Here is a 22,323-nt window from a genome sequence, read left to right on the forward strand (position 1 = left end):
GTTTTGTACATTTTATTGATTTTGTCAAATGTATAGTGCCACATATCCAACATCATGGTACCATCCAGAGTGGTTTCCCTGCCCTAAGAGCCCTCTGTCTCTGCCTATTTACCCCTCCCTTTCCCTGGATACCTGTAACTGCTGACCTTTTTACCATCTCCACAGTTTCCAGAATGTCATTATGTAGTTGGAATCATATAGCATATAGTTTTTCCAGGTTGGCTTCTTCCACTTTTGTTTGCTTAAGGCTTGATAATTCATTTCTTTTTATCATTGAAAGGTATTCTGTTGTATACACTTACCTTTCCACTCTTTTACCGAACCTCTCAGCCTATCTTCACAAATGAAATGCTCTAATGGCCCAGGAACAATACTCACCTACTGTGAGCATTCCATGCTACTGTTGTGCTTGGGGACTCTACTCTCCCACAGGGTCCAAGCTAGGGTGAACGAGTGACAGAATAACAGGAAGATGTTCCTTAAGGCTCAGGGATGGGAGAGCTTTAGAGGGGAGTCTGTTGTTCCATTTCCATTCTCTAGGATTATACCTCAGAATGCCTTTTTTCCTCCTTTCTTCCTCCTTCCCCTTCCCATCCCATTTCCTCCCCTCCCCTCCCCTTCTTTCCATCCTGTCTCTCTCTCCCTTCTTTCCTCCCTTCCCCTCCTTCCCTCCCTTCCTTCCTTTTGCTTTGGAAATGGAAAAGAAAACATAATGTGCCATATTTCCCTGACAACAGAACAACCGGGAGAGAATCTTATATAAATACACCACTTTTGTGGCAGAAGAGTGAATATTTGGCCAATTCCTGAGACCAAGAGAAAAAAATAGAGGTTTTAGCTAGGATCTTGAGCTATCAGGAATGATGATCGTAAAATCAAGCAGCTGTTCCCTTCAGTGTGTGTAAGCCTGTGCCATGCACATTTACCTAACTCCATTCTGACCCTGCTATGCTTCCTAGCTCCCTAGGCCCCCCATGCTGCCTGTTCTTGGAGTTACTAATCATGTCCAATTTATTGGTAAATTCCTCAACCATTTATTAAGCAGTTAGTGTGTGTTAGGAACTGCACTCTGTGCTGAGGGTAGAAATATAGGAGAAGCCATAGTTCTTATTCTCTGGGAGCGTCAGTCTAGTTAAGGGTGTATGCTAGGGTAATTTCTACACTTAAGGTAGTATGTTGTAATAAAGATTTGATCAGTAATGTTTCTCTGGTGCTGGTGGAAGTGGATTAATAGCCAGATGAATGGAGGTGTGGGGAGGCCAGTGGGTATCAAAGGGCTTTAGGGGAGCCCAGCTGAGAGAGTACAGGGACTGGAGCACAGACTTCCAGAGCAGGCAGAGGGGGAGGCAAGAAACTGGCACTGGAGATCCTTGGGACTTTGAAGTTGGTCTTGATTTTATAGAGGCTGAGAACCCAACCCTAGGGACCATACTAGCTGGTGGTAGAAGGGAGATGCTTGGACTGCCAGCCAAAAGTTGGGGGCTGCCAAATTCAGGAGCCCTTGGCTATTATTGGCATTGAAGGTGGGGAAGGCCTAATTAATTTCCTCAATAAACAAGCAGGAATTAGACACTAATTCCCAGCTCTTTCCTTCTCCACATTCTCTGGAAAAAAGACTTCCAAATTTTACTAAAATGCACTGTCAAATTTTGTTATAGTGAGTTCAGTTTAGCAAAAATTTGTTTTAATTTGTTCATCTGAAGTTGTTGCAACATCTCAGGGTTGTTTTAACTACATGTTCAGACTATTCAGTGTAAATGATATAGGATATTACTTGATAGCTACATTCCATGTTCAGGTGCTTTTTATCAGCAAATCAGTAAAAAGAGCTTATTTTTGTAGAGGTGGCTGCGTCTAGAAGATTAGCTTATTTTTATTTTCTTCCCCCAAAGGAGGCCCTCTGCATAGCTCTGATTAATTGAAATTCCTAGTCATTCGAATATGAGTTAATTAGGCTTTGGTTGGAAACAGTTGGTTGTAATAATGGTAGTTGGTCTAAAGACAAAGTTTGTTCTAACCCAGAAGTCATAAGGAAAAATATTTCTCCTTTTGTTCTGCTGTAGGGAGAGTATGTTGGGAATAAAATGGGAGAAACAAAAACTTTGAGAAAAGAAAAAAGTTATTTTAGAGCAATAATTTCAAAGTCACGTTAACATGTAGAACTGTGAATGTATATTTTGGCAAGTTTAAAACATAAGTTAATGCTACATTTATGAAGAGCTTACATACTCATTGTATTCATATAGCCAAACATTTTTGAACATCCCTGTACCTGTCACTCTTCAAAGGCTGGGGTAAAGCCCTCTACCCAGGTGGTGTCCTGTTCTCATGAAACTGAAGTGTACATTCTTGTTATATATACTACTAATTGATTTTTATTGTGTTTTAAAGATTTTTGGGGGGGGCAGTGAATTATAGAACAATAATTCCTTGCTTGGATTTTTGATTCTGAAAGTATATATAGTGGTAACTAAAGCAGTACAACAGTAGCCCTTCCCTTGTCCTCCTAGTAACACATACTTGCTACTTTGCATTAAAGTTGTATGCACCTTAATTGACCATTTATAGGGATGTGCCTAGTAATCTAATTCTGAGCACACTCAGGAGTGCAAAGTGAGCGTTCAACAATCATTTGCATAAAAGAAGTAGTTACAACATTATTTTCCAAAGTGTTGTATGGGCACTTGTCTAAAGATGTCTACCGGAAAACTAAAGGTCTCTGAGTGTAAATAATGATTGGAACACCTCCTCACAATCCACATTAGCATTTTAAAGTATCCAAAAGGTTCTGCATTGAGAACCTCCTTTAATTTTGTTTAAACCAGAATTTCTCACATTTAGACTGAGAATCTTTTTCGCATGGGACACCTCTTACCACATAGTTACCTGGAATGCTGTTTTCAAGAGGACCACAAAGGGATTTCTGGAACTTTTGTACTAGGTCTTACTCTTTTCTTTTTGCCTTGCAGAGGATAAGGTAATACATTATTTCTCATCTCCAAAGACTTTGAGTGTCATTGCTGCCTGTTTGCTCTCCACTGAGCTTCCTTTGAGCTTGACCCAGCACCTAGCCTCTAGCCAGAAAGTCAGTGAAGGGAAGCCAGGAGCAGAGAATTGGGCCTTGCCCCTTGAGTCAATCTACTCACTGAGCTGTACTTTGAATGAAAATGTTCTCCAGGTTTTAGCAAAAACAAATAAGACAAATTCTTAGCAAGTGGTAAAAGTTGGAGGAAGGAGGGGGAATTTTATTTTGAAACTGTCTCTGTTTTCATTTCAGCTCTTTCTATCTCTATGTAGGGCTGCTGCAGAACTCTTTAGTTTATTTCTTTCCATCTTGGATATCATGATTTTGAATGATTAGTAATAAATGTGTCAAACATTGATGGTAGCTTTAAGTCACGAGTATTATTTGCTCATTCTTAGCTCAATCTAGTGGATTTTTTCCTTTTTGGAGAAATTTGGATTTACCTTGCTTGGTCTTATGTTACAAAAGCCTGTTCATTAACTTGGGACATTTAAAACACTTTTGCTGATGTTCATCTGGACTTTTTTCTGACTTTTGTATTCATGCAGATAGAGTTAGGGTAAAAAGTGGGTGCGGTATTACAGTATTCAGTACCTTTTAATGAAGTTGTATGACAAATGTGTTCTTGGCTGAAGCATGTAGTGAGATTTCTAGCCAATTTATATTGTGTAGGCTCTTTAAATGCCTTTCACCTTGGAGCCTTGTCCCCATGGGGATTATCCCAAGTGAAATGTGAAAAACAAGGATCCACAAAACCCTCAAGGTGAAAAAGTGCCTTAAGTGGTCTCAGTCAGATAACTTAGCATGTGTCCTGTTTTTTTAATGCTAAGATGATAATATTAGGTGTGTTACTTGAGCACTTCCTGGGTTCTGGGCATCATTCTGAAAACTTTACCTAGACTCATTTCCTCCCTCAACATCAAAATCACTAAAATGACCATCTCTCCTCTGAGGATGAGCAGCCTTGGATTCTCTGGGGAAGGAGGATATTTAAGATTCCCTGAGTGAGTAGGAAGTGGTCTGGGTTGCAGAAGCAGTTATGTCCTGCCTGATGTCTTGTTGATGGTGACAGGAACTTTAGGCAGTAGCTTTTGCTGACTTCCTGTTGCATCTATCATGTTGCTTAAAATCTTCCAGGAAAGGTGCCACAGGGAGCTGCGAAATGACGTGTTCACAGTATGATCCAGAGAAAGTTCCTTTAAGGCAAGGTCCTGGTACCTTCATTTACTTGAAAGAATTTTATTCACATTTCAGAAAAAGCTTGTTAGAGCTGGGGTTATAGTTCAGTAACAGAGTGCTTACTTAGCATGCATAAGGCCCTAGTTCTGTCCCCAGCAGCACAAAAAGGCAAACAACAGCATTTTAAATGGATAGGTGTGCCTACATAAAGGCATGTTCTAGGTCTTCTCTAGGGAAGTTCTTATGATCAGGTAATGAACATGAGTTTTTGCCACAATGTTTCCATCATTGCTTCCACTGAGCTGCAGCTCAAACAAGCTCAGAGACTGTTGGGTATTGACTGATTGCTTTGGTATATGATCTTCCTTAATCCTGACTGCAGCCCCTTTGGTTGTCATTATTATGAAGGGGAAAACTGAGACACAGAAAGGTCAAGGTACATGGAAGCCAAAGGACTAGTAACTGACCCTGCCACAATTGTACCAGGAATTAGGCCTTTCTAGACGGTTTGCAATTAATTATGCTACTATGAGGATGTGTGCATCACATGGAACTCCTGAACCTTCAAAAATATGCCAGTGAGAAGAAAAAATTTGTTTGCTGTTGATAAAGTGAATGTAATGGGTCACTGTTGGAATAACTTTCTATATTTTATAATCTCTATAGAAAAAGCTTTTCATATATACATATAATCCAATAAAATTAAATCTGTGAAGCGGTTAAACACATTATAATGGAGAACATTTTAACCATGTGAATAGCCAACCTGAACAATTCTTATACAAATAAATAGTCTCTCTCTTCATCATTTCCCTGGTTAGGAATGAGTGTACCTGTCTCTTGAAATCTTTTTTTTTTTTGTTACTACCTTTGAGTTTCTTGCTTCAGCTCCTTAGCTTTAGGCTCATAAACATCAGTTGAATTGTGTATGATGATTCTTCATGTGGTTACAGGATTTATTAGTCTGTTTTCAAATGGAGTGGAATGCTGGGGAGGTGGAAAATAAAGAGAAGCACGGTTTGAGGATCCCTTTGGTCACTAGTACTGCCTGCTTGAGTAAGAAGCAAGGTTATAATAAGGATACAGGCATGTCTTAGGAACTTCAGGCAGGGTTGAAGTGCCTGGGGTAGGGGTGTGGGGGGTTGCAGGGGTAGGAGCTGCAGGTAAGGAAAGGCGTTCCCCAGGTGGTGCTCACTGTTTGCACACAGGTGGCATGAATGTTGGTCAGAGAAGAGAGGAAAGATGACAGAGGACAGTAGACGTTTATGTCATATATTAACACTTGATCATGAGCTTTAAGAAGTTACATAGCTCCATTGCATTCTTTAGAAAAATAATTCATATTCATCATATGAAATTCAAGCAGTGTTAAGAAGTAAGGTGTCAGAAGGTGAGTTCCCAGTGCCTCAGAACTGGGGAGAACACAGGAACAGCTGAAGCAAGAGGAACTGCTTCACAGAGTAGGAGAAAAGTGAACAAGGCAAAACAGCTCTTGTAAGGTAATATTTTAAAAAATAAGAGCACAGGCCTGAGATTGTTTTAGACATGGTGAGGGGGTGCAGGAAGGGAACATGTGCATTTGGGTTTTGTTTAAATTCAAAGCTGCTAAAGTCTTCCTAGCACAGGGAAAGGAAAAAAAAAAAAGGTGTCTGCCTTTTTGCTAAGAGTAACATAATTTTGGTCTTCAAAATAAGTGTCCTGGGACCTCCATTCATTCTTGGTATGGCAAATTCCCAGCCCATGTGTTGGGATGGAAATTCATTATTTCCTGAGTTATTTCCTTTCATGCTTAGTGTAGAGGAAATGACCAAATGCATAGATTGAGATTTTTTTTTCCAAAACCTCCTGTCTATAGCATTATTTGATTTGATGACTTTTTATTATTGTTTTAGATATTACTGCTGGAGGCTTCTCACATGCTTCAGGACCTCTTAAGAGAAATTAACTCTTTATAAACTGACAGTTCAGGTGAGTCTTTAAGAAAAAAAAAAAGACTTGTCAATTGAGCACCCCTCTGCACTGGTGTAGTTTTCTTAGGTGTTACAACATTGTCTTTTATCAATCAATCGTCATGGGTCAGCATGTGGGCGTGTGGTGTGCCTGGTTCTATTGCTCCTGTTGCACCTGATTTCCTTCCCTAGTGTTTAGGTCAGATAATAGTAAGGAGCTAGAAGAGGGATGAGTAATTGAGTTTTGACCTTATTAGACCTTACTCCATGAATTCTCTTTCTTTCATACCCGTTTGCTTCATAAATCTTTTGAGGGAGGGGGAATGCTGTAAGGAACTATTGTAAAAACTTCCAGTAGCCTTTGGGCTGAACGAGTGGCTCCTGGAGACTCCAAGGCTGGAAGACAACTGCTATAGCATGAGAGTAAGTAAACTTGAGTTACAGAGAATGGGTTTCCCTTTTGGTTGTCCCGAGTGGGACTTGTGTGAACCCAAGTGGTGTATGAAATACCCTGGGCCTAGATGTAGAGGGTACTTCTGCAGGTTCTAGGTATGCCAGGGTTGAAGTCTGTCAGGGTAAAAGGGATTGGTCAATGGCCCTGCTCTCTACAGTGATGTCATGGACCAGTCAGATGCACAACAGGGGGCAGGGTGGGGAATGGTCACTTCATCTCTGCTATCTTCTTGTCTTCATCTATGAAATTGGTAGTTGGCCTAGCCTAATCATCTCCATACTTTTAGATTTGGTGGAATAGAGAAAACATATCAAGACCAATATTTTAGTATTTTTTGGCTGCCTGTAGACAAAGTTGATGATTACTAAAGAGTGCATGTGAGTGTAGATTTATGTGAGTATAGATTTATATACTATTCTATTTTGTGTTTGAAGTTTTTCATAATAAAAATTTATTTTTGCAAAATAACTACCATCTTCTAACATCATTTCATGAAAGAAATATTATGAAACTGAAAGAGTAGAAAATTGCCAATTTGTCTTCAGGTGGCACATATTTAGTATTGTAAAAATAATTGTCTTTTCCCGCTTCTTCATGGTTTCTGCACACTCTAGTGATCATTAGCCAAAGAATCCCCAACTGTGGTCTGAGAAGTAATGGGGTCTATTAGGGTTTCTGAGATGTTTTATACAGGGTTAGGAGTGCAGTTAGGGGGGACATAAGGTGGAGCAGAAGTGAAAGGACTATTCTGTTGGTAACCTATAGTAAACATGGCTCATTTATGTGAATGTGAAATTACCTGTGAATTACACTGCAGTCAGTATACGAATGAAACCTGACAGTGTTTTTGGTATTCTGATAAAAGTGTGTAAGATCCTCCTCTGAACTGTTGTAGGGCAGCCTCTGTCCAGGTGGTATTTGACAGGTGAGTCTTGGCCCAAGAGGTGGAGATCCTGAGGGTTGGTTAGAGGTAAGCTGAATATTAGACTTTAGGGAGACCAGTGCTAGCCTCAAGTGTGAGGAGCTCAAGGCTAGTCATAGGTAAAGGGCACAGCCAAGAGGTCTAAGCCAAGGGCAATGAGATTGGAAGCCCCAGGATAGGGAAGAGTTTCCTGTCTTGAGGATCACATAAGGCACCTGATGTGGAAATTCTCTTTTGAGGGCCTGAAGAGGGTGCTCAGTGGTCTGGTCTGACTGCAAGACCTGGGACAGCAGAGACAGGAAGCATATTAGGTCTTTGCCTTTCTCCAGGTTTCAGATCTAAAAGGAGTGTGCCAAGTGACATTTTATGTCATGGTCTATAGACAATGGCATACTGCTTTCCACAGACTTCTCCTTAGGCTATGGGCATGTGAGTGTGAGGCAGGTAGAGGCCAGAGGGAATAACGTAGAATTACTAGGACAATGAGATCATGAGAGGGAGAAACAGCAGAACCACCTGCTCCAAGGCCTGCGCCATCCCATGCTTCTGGAAGTCCTGAGCAATCCCATGTTTCTGTGTTGACTGGAGCTTGGAGGTTCTGTCCTACAGTTCCTCCCTCACTGTCTTCTGGTTTATGTTTGTGTTAACATTCCCATTTTGAGGACACTTAAAATGAAATCTGACAGCCTTACCTGGTTGTTTTCTGTTCTAACACCCAACTCTTGATTTACTGCATGATTGGTAATACTTCAATTGGTTGCCTCTGCCCCGAGAATATTTATTCATTGAACTCTCTAAGGTAAAGCCCTATCAAACAACAGCAAAAGAGACATTTGTCTTCAATGATTAGGAATGTGAGAGATTGCCTGAAATCTTGACATTTCTGAAAGTGTATAAAGTCATGAGTGAATCCGGACAGGGGCTTTTGTTTTCACATAAACCAGTGGAAGGAGAATTGCTTTAAGGGATCTGGACCAGTCCAAGTTGGAATAAAATTTAATGAATGAACAGTGAAACCAATCAGTCATGTTCTGGAGGCTTTCAAAAGACCAGGACATTCTGGGTGAGATAGTGAAGGGATGAGCAATTGAGAATTTGAAACAGCCATGCATCCCAGAAATAAATGGGATGTTTTCAAGGGTTACATGCATGGGAGTATAAATGAGTGAGAGAGAGAATGATAGATGGGATGGGATGATAACTGGTCTGGTGATCATTTTACTTAATGGCTCGTGATTTATTCTGGATTTGATAATAAATTATTCTAAACTTGTCTCTATATGCCCTGCAAACTTCTAAGAAAAAAAAATATTTTAAAAGCTGCTTTAACTACAAAACCTTGTGTTTGGCTCTCTGGAAATTTTTAGTTGTCAGTGCTTTTTAGGGGTGGGTATTGCATCTGTAAAATTCAAAGCAGGATCTGTGTAGATATTTGTCATTCTGTACCAGTCACTTAAGGGGTATGACATCAAGAAAGATAAGCTGTTCCCATGCTGTCTTTTCTTCATTAAAAATGTAACCTGCTATGTTATGTGCTCTTGTCATTCTGCCATCCTCCATAGTTAGTTTCTTTAGATTTCAATTTAGATTTTGCTTCCTGTTGACTGTAGGCACCATTCTTTCACTTGTCCTCCTACTATAGCCTCCCTGATTGACTGAGAGTCCTAAGTAGCCTCCTTTTGTTGGTCATGATTCTGGGGCCTGTACTGGGGTCCTTCCTCTGCTGTCCATACTTAGTAAAAGTTTTATAATAATAACAGTTTTCAGACTTTCTCATAATTAAACTTACTAATCCTTAATGTGGCTGGATGTGCTGTTTCCTTGAGCTTTGTGACTAAGTATATTCAACAGTTAATTTCCTTTGAATTTAAAAAGTTCTATTACAGAATCTATTATAGAATCAAGGATTTGAGCCATTTCCTAGAATTGATTGGGATCCCTTGACTCTGCCTAATTTGATTACTCTTCTTTAGAACTGGAACCTTTAAAAATCACTCTTCTTAGCCAGGTGGTGGTAGCTGATGCCTATAATCCTAGCTACTCAGGAGGCAGAGATCAGGAGGCTTGAGGTTCAAAGCCAGCCTGGGCAGATAGTTCACACGACCCTATCTTGAAAAAAACCATCACAAAAAAGGGCTGGTGGAGTGGCTTAAGGTGTAGACCCTGAGTTCAAGCCCTGGTACTGAAAAAAAAGATCACTCTTTGTTCTGGGATTTGTAATCAGGGCCTTGTGCGTGCTAGGCAAATGCTCTGTCACGTCAACCATGCCCCATCTCTTTTTGCTTTGGTTATTTTTGAGATAGAGTCTCACTTTGCCTGGATGAAATGACAGTGTGCACCACCACACTCAGCCATTAGTTGAGATTGGGTCTCAAGAAATTTTTGCCTTGGCTGGTCTCAAACCTTGATCCTCCCAATCTCTGTAACTAGGATTATAGGCATGTGCCACCATACTAGGCCTTCCATGGTTGTTACTATACTGAGTGTTTTCTTATAGCCTAAAGTGTGTTTGTGAGTCAAATACATTTGATTCTTTTTATTGCATGATATATTGTTATGGTTATTTTGGAAGAGAGTTTGGAAAGATAATCACTTTTTATTTTCAGCACTCATTTCTTTGATGAAGTCAGTGGTCTGAATAAGAGTTTTGTGTGGTTGTATTTGGTAAATTACCTACAGATGAACAACAGGTGCCAAGGGAGGACAAGTTCCACCTGAAGTTTGGTGTTCTCCTCTGTCCTGACGAGGCATTTCCCACATGAAGCCTTGTTGTGGGACCTGAAGTCTCTGCATAAATGTGTCACCAAAAGTTATTCTCTGCCTTCTACTTGAATAGCATCCTGAGGACTGTGGCTGTGGGTGGAGCCCCTCGTTGGTACTCCATTAGATCAAGGTGGTGGGAACAGAGTTCCTTCTTGTTACTTCATTAGGTCAAGATGGTGCCACAAATAATGCTTATTTTCCAAACATCTTGGGCTGTTGTGTTTATTCCCCTAATAATTATTAAATGAAAGGGAAGTCTTTAGAGCCAAGCCTCATTTGCTTATGGTGGATACTTAGCTTTAGTAAAGTCAAGTCCTAAGGAATAAACAGGGATCAGCATCTGCCTTCCTGCAGTGGTGGCTGAGGGGAAGTCCCACATTTCAACTGGAGTGAGGTCAGTAGTCCAAGGTCCCACTATCAACTTACTGTCTGACTTAATATTTTGTATTATTTCTGTTGATTAATTGTAAGTATAGGCTTAGAGTGCTGTACAAATAAAGTTGTGGTCTGTTTGAAACATTTTTAGTTCCATTATACAATGATCAGTCATATTCACAGATATGTAAGTCCAGTGAAACCTGGACTAAAACAATTTAGGTGGATAAATCCATTTAGACAGTCCACTTTTAAAAGAATTATTCCTTTTATACTACATAGCAACCTTAACCTCACCCTCAAGTTTTTCTAGCCTCTCAGACATCTGGGGCAGACCATAGTCCACCTTCATCAAGAGAAAGAAATAACTGAAGTTAAATTTTATCACCTGATCTTAAGTATTCTCCTAGTACACTATATTTTCTTTAGTTTATTTACCTCTAAAGGCTGGAGAATTACTCAATCTCTCTGCTGGACTTCAGGCTCCAGACACCAAAGTCGTCCAGATGCTTGATTTGCTTGCCATCCCTGAGGACAGTTTGCAGCAGGCTTAGGGGACCAGCATAGAAAAGTGAGAGCAAGGCACTAGTTCTCCCTTTCTGACCATGCTTCCCAGCAGCCTGGGTTCACAGGAAGCAGATTCAATACTCTAAGTGAGGAAGGAAATAAAAATTGGCAAGGGATACGATGACATGGGCATTGTTCTGTTTTGTTTATGTTTCCCGAAACACCACAGAGCAAAGGGGGTCTGTGTAAGTGACAAAGAAGAAAAATAGGGGATATTTCTAGTGGGATAGAGCAGGTTTTCAAGACAAAGTAGAATTTCTTTCCTGCTTCAGTTGGTGTGAGTTTTTGCTGCTTGTAGCTGAAAAGATTGTAAACACAGTTTGTTAAAACAAGGTAAAACACTGTGTTAAAACAATTTCTCTTTCACCTGGAATGAAGTCCTGAGGTAGCCTGCTGAAGGCTGGTATGGTGACCCAGGGTCAGGGGCCGGGGACTTATCCCAAGGTAAAGAGGATTTCAAGGTGGTGCAGCAGGCCTTTCTTGGGTGTAAACTTCTAATTGCCTTGTAGACAGAAGAGCTCTTGCACATTCCTTAGGAAGTTGCACACATGGACCAGTGTCTCCTGGCTAGTATGAGACAGCAGACTTTTCTTCCAGCTATAAAATAGCTTGCTAAGGAGTTGGCTCCTTTGTTTAGCAGCCATGTTTAAACAACAGACTCACAGTATCTAGATAGAATCCCCCTGAGGCAAGCCCAGGGAACTATAAATTTTTACCATCCCTCCTGTGGTGGTGTGGGGCTCACCTGCTTCCTGAGAAGATGTATACTTTTTTTTTTTTTTAATGGAAGCTGTCAGACATACTCAAATGTGAAGAGAATTATGTAGTGAGCTCTGTGCTCATCTCTGTGGCTCAATGATGAGCCAGTCTTATTTCTTCTATACTTTTTCTTTCCCCTCTCAGTATTTTGAAGCATGTCTTTTGTTATCTTACTACTTTCTATCACCATTTCAGTAGATGAGTCTAAAAGATAGGGCTTAAGATATTCTGGACAAAGTTTTTTTTTTATTATTAGCCCCCAAAATGTAAAAATTATCAGTGTTTCCTTAATAACAAAGAAATGTCAAGATAATGTTGGCATTTTCTTTATAATTTTTCTTTTAGTTTATTTGAATCAGGATCAAAATAAAGTTTATCATTACAATTAGTTTATATGTCTCCAATCCACTTTCAGTCTTCTCTCCATCTACCCACCCTTTGCCCCTCACCTTTTGATTTGTTTGTGGAAGAAACTAGATTTTTTTATCCTTCAGAGCAGAGAGTCTCAGAGAGTCTCCCTTTTCCACATCTAGGGACATGTGGCAGTGTCTGGAGACATTTTGGTGGTTACAACTTGGGGGGGTGGGGGCGGCTAGACCCTAGAAGATAAAGGATATGGATGGTGGTAAATATCCTACAATGCACAGGACAACCATACACAAAAACACATTCCACCCAAAATGTTAGCAGCGCCAGGTTGGGGAAACCCTGTTCAGAGTCTTCCGTAGTCTTCATTTTGATTATTGCTTTCCTGTTGTGCTTTTTAACATGTTCCTCTGTTCCCAAGTTTTTCTATGATTTCATAATAAAATCTCAAGGTTTGTTCAGATTCCAAAGTGTTTGGGGGTTTAGGGTTTTTCATTTGTTTCATTTAACAAGGCACATCATAGGCAGGCCTTGTATTTTCATTAAGAAATGCATATGACTAATGGTCTCTCTTTTTGTTATATTGATGATCATTGATGATTATCACCTAAATTCTTTAATTCATTAGTGATTGTAAAACCATGATGTTTTATCATTCCTTTCTTTTTTTATATTAGAATAATTATATAAAGAAAACTCATTCTCATCAAGTATGTTTTTCACTCTGAAGTTCATATTGAAAAATCAAGACAAATGCTTAACACATTTTATTTTCAAAGCAATGAAGTGGCTCCCTGGTGATATGCTCCAAAAACAATCACTTTTAGTGAAAGTATAATTTATTGTAAATATAATGTGTTCCAATTTTATATTCTTACTGATGCTCAAATTGTCCCAGATTTGGCCAATGGAAGCTAATTTCAAATTAGCTCCCAAGTTGTTTTAACACGATTCTTGTACTTTTTCTGTATTTGTATACTTTCTGCTACGGGCTTAACTGACCCATTTCTCACCCCAGGTTGGGGTCTGCCACTTCTCCAAGGAGCCCTGGTTCATTTAAGTAGAAGGCATAGTGAAGAAAGTCTTTTCAGAACTAGGGAGCTCACGTGTATACGTCAGAAGATTATTTGTCAGATTGATAATTCAGAGTGAAGTTCAAGTGTCAGCGTTTCCACTTAGCTTACTCAGTTATGTCTGTATTCTTTCACATACGCCCCAAGTCCCAGTTATCAGGGTGCCATCACATGTTTTATTTGCTTTATCTCATGCTACTCACACAACAGTCTGCATTAGAAAATGTGGGAGAAACTGTGATTATTCTGCCAACTGAATACTCAGCTTTACTGTTATTTTTGTTTTCTGTTTTTAGAGATTCCCTATTTCACTTTAAATTTTAAATAATTATATAATGCATTGCCAAGGTTCCACATCTTATCTATAAAATAAAACTCAAAGATGTCTTAGTACATTCAAGCCACAGTAACAAAAATATTAAAGACTGGATGGCTTATAAACATCAAAAATGTGCTACTCACACACCTGGAGGCAGCAAACTCAAGGCATAGGCAGATTTGGTGTCTGGTGAGGACTCACTTCCTCCTTCGTAGGTGGTCCCTTCTAGCTGTGTCCTCATATGGCAGAAGGAACAAGGGAGCTCCTTCTGGCTTCTGTCATTAGGGCACTAATCCCATTCTGAGGGCTTCAGCTTCATGACCTAATCTTTTTCAAAGTCTCCACCTCCTAATACCACTATGTTGGGGATTAGGTTTTAGCATGTGAATTTGGGGGGACACAAACATTCAGTTCATAGCAAGAAGTGTTTTCTTTTACCTTAGCCTCCTTTCCATCCTCTTTCCTCCTACTCTGTAGGGAGCAATTGAAAACATGTATGGTTTTTCCTGGTTGTAAAACATGCACATACAAATATATGCATGTTTTCACATTTGAATTTACACCTTCCTCCCTTCTTAGGTGAACAACTTTGTACAGCATACACATTCTCCCCTGTGCTTTTTCACATCATCTGTCCTGGTTCTTACTCCACTACAGGGTATGGAACATGTCCTCACTCCTTGCTGCAGCCCTGTCCTCTGTTGTGCAGATTTGTTGTAGCTTATCTAATCTATGGGTGAACACTTGGCAGGTTTCCATCTTATACTATTTCAACTGGTTCTATGGAGAATAGCCTTGAGCACTCTTAAATGGAATTTAAACATGTATATTCCTTTTATGAAGAGAAAGAAGAGTGTCTGCAGACAATGAGAACTGAAGAGACCTTTAGAGCAAGAAAGAAAACGAGAATACTGTTTGGGAAAAAGAGAAGAGCATTCTGTTGGAACAGATATGGCATCTTCAAATAGAAATAAATAGGGTTTCTAAGAAGGTGGGACAGATCCAGATTTCAGTGACCTGCATGGCATGCCGAGGGCTATGGCTTTTTTAGTGCAGGCCAGGAGTAAGAAATCGTTTCTGATAATGCACTAGATTGTAAATATTTCATAATGCTGTCTGGGTTGCAACTAATAAGCTCTGCTGTTGGAACACAAAAAAGCAGCCACAGACAACTCATAAATGGATACAGCTGGATCACAATTAAATTTGATTTATGGGCACTGAAATTTGAATTTCATGTAATTTTCTTATAACATGAAATTTAATCCTTTTGAGTTTTAATTTTTTTCTTCACCATTAAAAACTGTAAAAATTAAGGGCTTGAAGTGTAGCTTAGTGGTAGAATGCACACACAAGGCCCTGGGTTTGATCCCTAGCACCACAGAAAATTAATTAAATAAAAAGTAAACACCATTCTTAACTTGTATGTAGTGAGAGGATTATGAGAAGTCTATGAGAACTTGATTTAACACAGTTGTGCTCAGTGATCTACAGGGTGAGTTTGGCACAGCCCTTGCTGCAGCAGAGAGCGAGAAGGCAAACTGCAGCACAGCTGCTTTTTCTAAGTTGTTTGTGTTCAGAGAAGCAGGAATGCAGGTTTCTCTTGTTACAGTGTCAGGTGCCTCCCTGAGAGCTGTTGCTCCACCCCTTTGTTTACCACTGAATATAAAAGACTTGCTGAAGGAGGACAAAAGTTTTTTTGATGGGGGTTGATTGATTGGTGGGCTGCTGAGTTACGCTAGAGATTAGAGGAAACATGGGATGGCTCAAGTCTGAGCACTGAGACTTTAAGAAAGCTAAAGAGAGAACATGGGACAGTGCATGTCTGAGGGCCAAGACTTTAAGAGAGATTAAAGAAAACATGGGACAGAGCGAGTCTAAGGAAAGAGACTTTAAAGAACAGGAAAGAAAGACTTTAGAAGTAAGGTTTTAAAGAATAGAGAAAAGAAGTGAAGTAAAAGAAGAGAATAATAGAGAAAAGAAGTAACAAGACTGTTGTGTTTCTTCATCTGAGCATCCAACACACCTGACCCCAACCTTCTGCATGTCTGTCTTTTATCATTTGTCCTTTCTGCATCTCCAGTCACCCCAGCTAGGTCAGGAGCAACAGGAGCGTGAGAAAGCTCATGACACTTGTAGGCCATGGTTTACCAGCCTCTGCTGTAGGCATTTGGGAACCAGAGAAATTCTTAAGCATACTTAAGTGTGGTGGTACACACCTATAATCCCAGCTACTCAGGAGGCAGAGACAGGAGGATTATGGTTCCAGGATGGCCCAGGTAAAGCTAATGAAACCCAATCTGAACAACTGAACACAAAAACAAAAAGTGCTGGGGCATGGCTTAAGTGGTAGAGCACTTTCCTAGCAAGTACAAGGCCCTTAGTTTGATCCCCAATACCACCAAAAAAAAAAAAAACAAAAAAACCCAAATTCTTAAGCATAAAAGAGACATGTTTAAAAGGATTGTAGAGAGCTTCATCAGAGGGCTGTAGCCAGGTGCAAGGGCTTGTTGGTTGTTGCAGGCTGGGTGTAGTGGGAAGCAGCCTGTGGGAGCGGAAAGCAGACCTCTTCTCTTCTTTGGTTCTTTATTATTTGAGACTGGAGGACTATTGGGAAGCATGTAGCTCATTGCAGCATTTGATATGAGATTTTTATTTATTTCTAAAAGCTGTGTTCTGTAAGAGAGAAAGCGTGTGCCTCAAGTCCACATCATGTGAACAGTTGTGTTGTTCTTTGCCTCCTGCTCCTTCTCCTACCCAGGACAGCAGTACTGAGCCCATGCACAGGTGAACCCCTGGTAACAACTGCTTTGTGTGCCTTGTTTCTTCCTACATTTACAGGCTAACTATTGAGAAAATAGCATTTTGCTTGTGGGAGGAGAATCAAAGCTGATGTAAATGAAAAGTGCATTTTCTTATAATGGAAATTATTAGAGCAACTTTTAAAATGTCACTGCAGATTAATGCAGACAAGAAGGAACTGCATGTATTAGAAAGTAGGTCAAGTTATCTCATGTTTATGAATGAGGTGAATTACAGTGTAGGTTTAGGTTTATAAAACTGGGTAAGAGTATAGTTTATATGAATTACCTTAGTCCAAATGCTATTACACCAAAATATAATTAAAATGAATTGAGTTTCCTTCTTTAGCCTTTGTGGCCAAGTATTTTATACCTAATGCTTTACAAACTTAATAATATAGTAAGAGCAGTGGGGTTCTTGTTACTGTTCACATTTCCTGTATTGGACATAGAATTGACCCTATGGAATTAAAGGCAGAGACTAACCCAGGGGGGCAGGTGATCCGAGTCCCTGGGAGGCTTGAAGGAGTGGGTTCAGGTTGAACTTCCTGGATATTCCTACTTCCAGACCCATTTCTTCTTCCTCCCAGAATTAGGCCAGTTGCTCCAGCAGCTGCTAAAGGAAGCTGTTAGATTAGGAACTCAGGACTTGATCTGCCAGCTCAGACACTGCACCTTGTCTGTGAACAGCTCTTGATGCTTCTGCATGCTTGTACTGTCTTCTTGTTACCTGGCTCCAAATCAGAACTCCCCACGAGCCACCTCACTGCTGGACTCTGTGCCATTTTAGATACTGCAGCAGCACAGGGCTTGGTCATCAGTGAAATTCTGCCTTGTAGCTTCTCCATGCTACACTGAGCCAACCTACAGTGTTTGTCACAACTTCTGACTTTGGAAATGCCTTTTCTGGAGATGCATGCTACTCCATTAGGCACTAGAAGGACAGGCTATCAGAGCTTCTCCTCCTTAGATGCATGTGATACATTTTCATAGACTTGTCCAGTGATAAGAGGAACCTGTGTGACACCAGTGTCACTAGTTAACTACTTTGACTTTCATAGTGTTATGGATTAACTGAGAGAACCTAGGAGGCGTTTCAAGTAGATCTTTATAGGTTGAAATTGTTGGGATGATACTTCGAAAGGAACTCCTGTGGCTTAACAGTGAATGTGTTTAATGACAGGGAATCCAGGCCTAGAAGACGGCGTGGACTTCTCCTTGTGTAGGATGGTAAGTCAAAATACTGTCTCTAGTGTCCGTTACTTAATCAGTCATTGTGCTAACCCTGGTGTAGGGTCAGTGGTCCAGAAGCTGCTCACCACAGTCTGGCTGGCCAGCGTTCTGACTTCCACATTCCTCTGTGTATGAATAAATGGACTTGGCCTTTTTTCTTCTGCATAGGAAGAGTCAGTCCCAAATGAGTAATTTGAAATAGGATACTTCAAACAGAAGATCTTTTTTTTTTCATTTTTCTTTTATTATTCATATGTGCATACAAGGATTGGTTCATTTCTCCCCACTGCCCCCACCCCCTCCCTTACCTCCCACTCCGCCCCCTCCCTCTCCCCCCCACTCAATACCCAGCAGAAACTATTTTGCCCTTATTTCTAATTTTGTTGTAGAGAGAGTATAAGCAATAATAGGAAGGAACAAGGGGTTTTGCTGGTTGAGATAAGGATAGCTATACAGAGCATTGACTCACATTGATTTCCTGTGCGTGGGTGTTACCTTCTAGGTTAATTCTTTTTGATCTAACCTTTTCTCTAGTTCCTGGTCCCCTTTTCCTATTGGCCTCAGTTGCTTTAAGGTATCTGCTTTAGTTTCTCTGCGTTAAGGGCAACAAATGCTAGCTAGTTTTTTAGGTGTCTTACCTATCCTCACCCCTCCCTTGTGTGCTCTCGCTTTTATCATGTGCTCATAGTCCAATCCCCTTGTTGTGTTTGCCCTTGATCTAATGTCCACATATGAGGGAGAACATACAATTTTTGGTCTTTTGGGCCAGGCTAACCTCACTCAGACTGATGTTCTCCAATTCCATCCATTTACCAGCGAATGATAACATTTCGTTCTTCTTCATGGCTGCATAAAATTCCATTGTGTATAGATACCACATTTTCTTAATCCACAAACAGAAGATCTTGAAACTGGGCAAAATTTACAGGTTTGTAAATTTTGGCACATGTTGACCTCTCTGTCCATGTTTCCTTGGCTGTGTAGAATGGCATTAACAGTCCCCTCCCTGTAGAAAGACACTGCTCAGCACAAACTGGGGCTCATAGCCAGGCTCCCTGGAAGGCAGCTGCTTTGGTGCGATGGCACTGTCCATCCACCTCTACCATCACCACCATCTCCATCAGTGCCCCAAGATTCCCTGTCTTCACATCTTTGTATGTTTTCCATGTGGCTATGCTGCTTGTGTCTTCCTTCACAGCCCATGGTGCTGGGTCCCTCAGATGTTGCTATCATTTTGTGCTTGTGGGGCTTTTCCCTGCCTTCAAGCACCCTTGGATTCCTGTTAGATGTTCTCTTTCCAACAGGGAGCAGATCTCTCTCAATGCTTAATAGGCATCAGAGCAGTCATGAGGTCAAAGAAGTCATGGAAGCTCTTTATTTATTGCCCAGACAGCAAGACCCATGTGCTGAGGCTGGAAAGGATGACAGCCCACCCACACCAGCTTGCCTTCTTAATGGGATTACTGATTCCATTTCAATGTGGGGTTTTAAGCTAAAATGGCTGTAATTCCACTGCCTTCTCGCAATTTCCTGACTCCTCCTCTCGTTTGACTTCCCAGCCACTTATAAGACAGAGCAAGTGACGGTAGTTAGGAGCATATGGCCCTGTTGTTGAATGGCTGTGTCTTAGTGGAGTTTTAGAGAAAATATAAAGAATAATAAATGAAAGGTTGAAAACAATCTTTCAAAATGTTTGTGTGCAAAAGTTGAGTTTCTGCAGGTGGCCTCCATTTGCTTTTGGCTGCCACTTTATTCCTTAGGGTTTCTTTGACTCCTGCATAGAGGAACTACTCCACTTCCCAGCTCTGTGTGTGTATGTGTCTGTCTACCTCCCTCTTTTTGAGGTTTCCATGAGCGCATCTGAGCAATGCTCCCCACATGGTAAGCACAGTGGATAAGTCACACTACATGTGTGACAGTGAGTCATGCTTCAACTCTGCCTGTTTGACTTGTGAGCATGTTCCCTTTCTTCCTTCTAATGTCTAACCTCAAGAACCTTGAACTCAAGCTGCTAATTACCTTGTGTAAACCCTGACATTTTTGTTAGGCTCTTGCTAAGGATTTGAGTTGTGTGTCTAATACTTTGGTACATGTCAAGATTTGAGTTTGTATGAACTATTAAGTTGGTGTAGCACCTCTCCATCTAATAGGCTCATTCATTCACTCAGCAAACATTTATTGAACATCTCAAGTATGCCAGGCCTTCTGCTGAATGTGGGGTTTTTCATTATCACTAAGATGGAAACAGAAAACATTTTAACATATGGATGCATTGGGTTTCAGTTAGAGAGTTGGGGAGGCTAGTCAGGGGTTTAGACTTCCCCTAGGAGCAATGGGCAGGCATCCATTAAAGGACTGAAGCTGAGTGAACTCTAGTTGGACTTGAATTTCCAGAAGACGCCTGGCTGAGAGGTGGAGAATGAATTGAAGCACAGTACGGATGGAAGTGCAGAGCCCACAGGAAGTGGTGATGTGAGTGGGGGGTAATTGGATGAGTGTATCCTACAGTAGGAGGAGGGGACAGAGCTGAGAGTTGTTTAGGAGTTGGAGTGGTCAGGCTGTGTATAATCATATGTGGGAAGATGGGCTAGTGTGGTACCAAGGATGCTTCTCTCATACCTGCCCTAAGCAAGTGGGTGGATAATGGTGCTATTGTGATGAGGAACCCACGAAGGGAGGAGCAAGCTTGGAGGGACTGGGGACAGGGCAGAGGTGATGAGTTTATCGTTAACTGAGATGAATTTGATATGATGTGGAGGATCCCAGGGAGATAGGGGTGGACCTGGAGATGAAGCGCAGTGGGGAGGTCTGGCCTCTGCAGATCTGGTGAGTGCATCCCTCAGCAATGAGGTGGAACAGGCAGGGGCAAGGGGGAGGAGGCGGGCAGAGAGGACAGAAGGAAAGTCCCCTTTAAGTAATGAAGGCCCTGCAAGGGCATTGAGAGGGTGGGGCAGGAGAGGCGGGGGCACTAGAGCGGCTACTTTGTCCGGTGCTGTGTGGACAGTTCTCAATTGGAAAGGGAGTGCTCACTTCATCAGTAGGGAGGACAGAGCTCCTTGGGCAGCACAGATTCCCACAGCTGGGCAGAAGGCAGATGAGGGATAAAGGCAGCATCCTGAAGTCTGTGGTGGAGACAGCTGTGCAGGGAGGGCCAAAGCAGGGGGCTGGCCTGTGGGTTTGTGGGTGCTGTGTGGAGGTGGATGAGGAGCAGACATGAACACTCTCCCTTGTATCCTCCCTTCCCATGCTCCTTGCTCTGTGATCATTTGAAACAATCCCATACTTAAAAAAGGAGCAGAAAGACAGCACAGACGATAGTACCTGAACCATTTGATTGTGAGTTGCTGACCTGATGCACAATCACTTGTGATTATGTTTATTTTAGCCAGTATTCCTACAAAAGGATGTTCTTAAACATAACCACAGTGCAATCATCAAAATTACTACCATTTCATTCTCAAAGCCTATTTAGTTTCACAAACTGTCTCTGTCGCATCCTTGATAGCAGAAGGATCAAGTTGGGAGCCATGTATTGCATTCCCTTGTCATGAGTCTTCAGTCATCTTCAGTCTGGTACAATTTGTATATCTTTCTTTAACTTTTATGACGTTGACTCTTTTGAGGGTGGAGGAAGGTTGTTATTGTGTAGAGTATCCCTAAGTTTAGGTTTATTATTAATTAATAAGTTATTATTGAAATCAGATTATATATCTATTAGTCAATTTCCCATTGCTATAATGAAATGCCTGAGGCTGGGTTCTTTGTGGAGAAAAGAGGTCTATTTGACTCATGGTTTTGTAGGCTGAAAATCCAAACAGCACTGGCTGTGGTATGGACCCTACCAGCTGCAACCCAGTAGACATATGGCATCAGGGCAGGAGAACATGATGGAGGTAGAGACTTTTTGGTAAGCTAGGAAGCCAGAGAGACTGGGAGAGGCCAGTCTTGCTCTTCTGTACCAATTCTCTTGTGAGAGGTAACCAGGGTCCTGGGAGAACTACACCAATTTCCTTCCAGGGTAGCATCCCCAATGACTTATAATGCTGCCTCTCTTTTCTGGTGGAGTGCAGTACTGGGGTTTGAACTCAGGACCTAGCACTTGAGCCATGTCCCCAGCACTTTCTACTTTGTCATTTTTCAGATAGGATATCATGTTTTTGCCTGGGATGGGCATCAGGCCACAATCCTCCTATTCTGCCTCCCACATAGCTGTGATTACAGAATATACCACCATGCCCAGCTTGTTTGTTTGAGGTAGGATGTCACTAACTTTTTTGCCTGGGCTGGCCTTGAGCTGCAATCCTTCCATCTCCATCTCTGGCATAGCTTAGATTACAAACATGAACCACCACACAAGGCCCAACACTACACCTTTACAGATTCTCACACCACACACCAGGACCTGAACTTGGACAGCATCATCCTGTAAATAGTGTAAACACTTCCCTCCTAGCTGGGAAGGTGCTATCTGCCCAACTTTTATTGATTGAGATGGGGTCTGGAGAACTGTTTTATCTGGGCTGGCATAGAACTGTGAT

General features: G+C 41.2%; 1 protein-coding gene across 14 annotated transcripts in view; it reads left to right on the top strand.

Annotated features, from left to right (window-relative positions):
* Tln2 (talin 2) overlaps nt 1-22,323 on the top strand; it is a 409,346-nt gene that overhangs the window by 151,341 nt on the left and 235,682 nt on the right. For 9 of the 14 annotated variants that reach the window (XM_074066110.1, XM_074066113.1, XM_074066120.1 and 6 more), the window contains one exon: nt 6,097-6,172. The exons of 4 other annotated variants lie outside the window; for them this stretch is intronic. The gene's annotated coding sequence lies outside the window, so the exon portion shown is untranslated. Of the gene's footprint in view, nt 1-6,096; nt 6,173-17,735; nt 17,783-22,323 lie in introns of all 14 variants that reach the window. One more of the 14 variants, XM_074066115.1, reaches the window with a different exon arrangement.

The sequence above is a fragment of the Castor canadensis genome, chromosome 2 (assembly GCF_047511655.1).
Source record: "Castor canadensis chromosome 2, mCasCan1.hap1v2, whole genome shotgun sequence".
In the NCBI taxonomy this organism is placed as follows: Eukaryota; Metazoa; Chordata; class Mammalia; order Rodentia; family Castoridae; genus Castor; species Castor canadensis.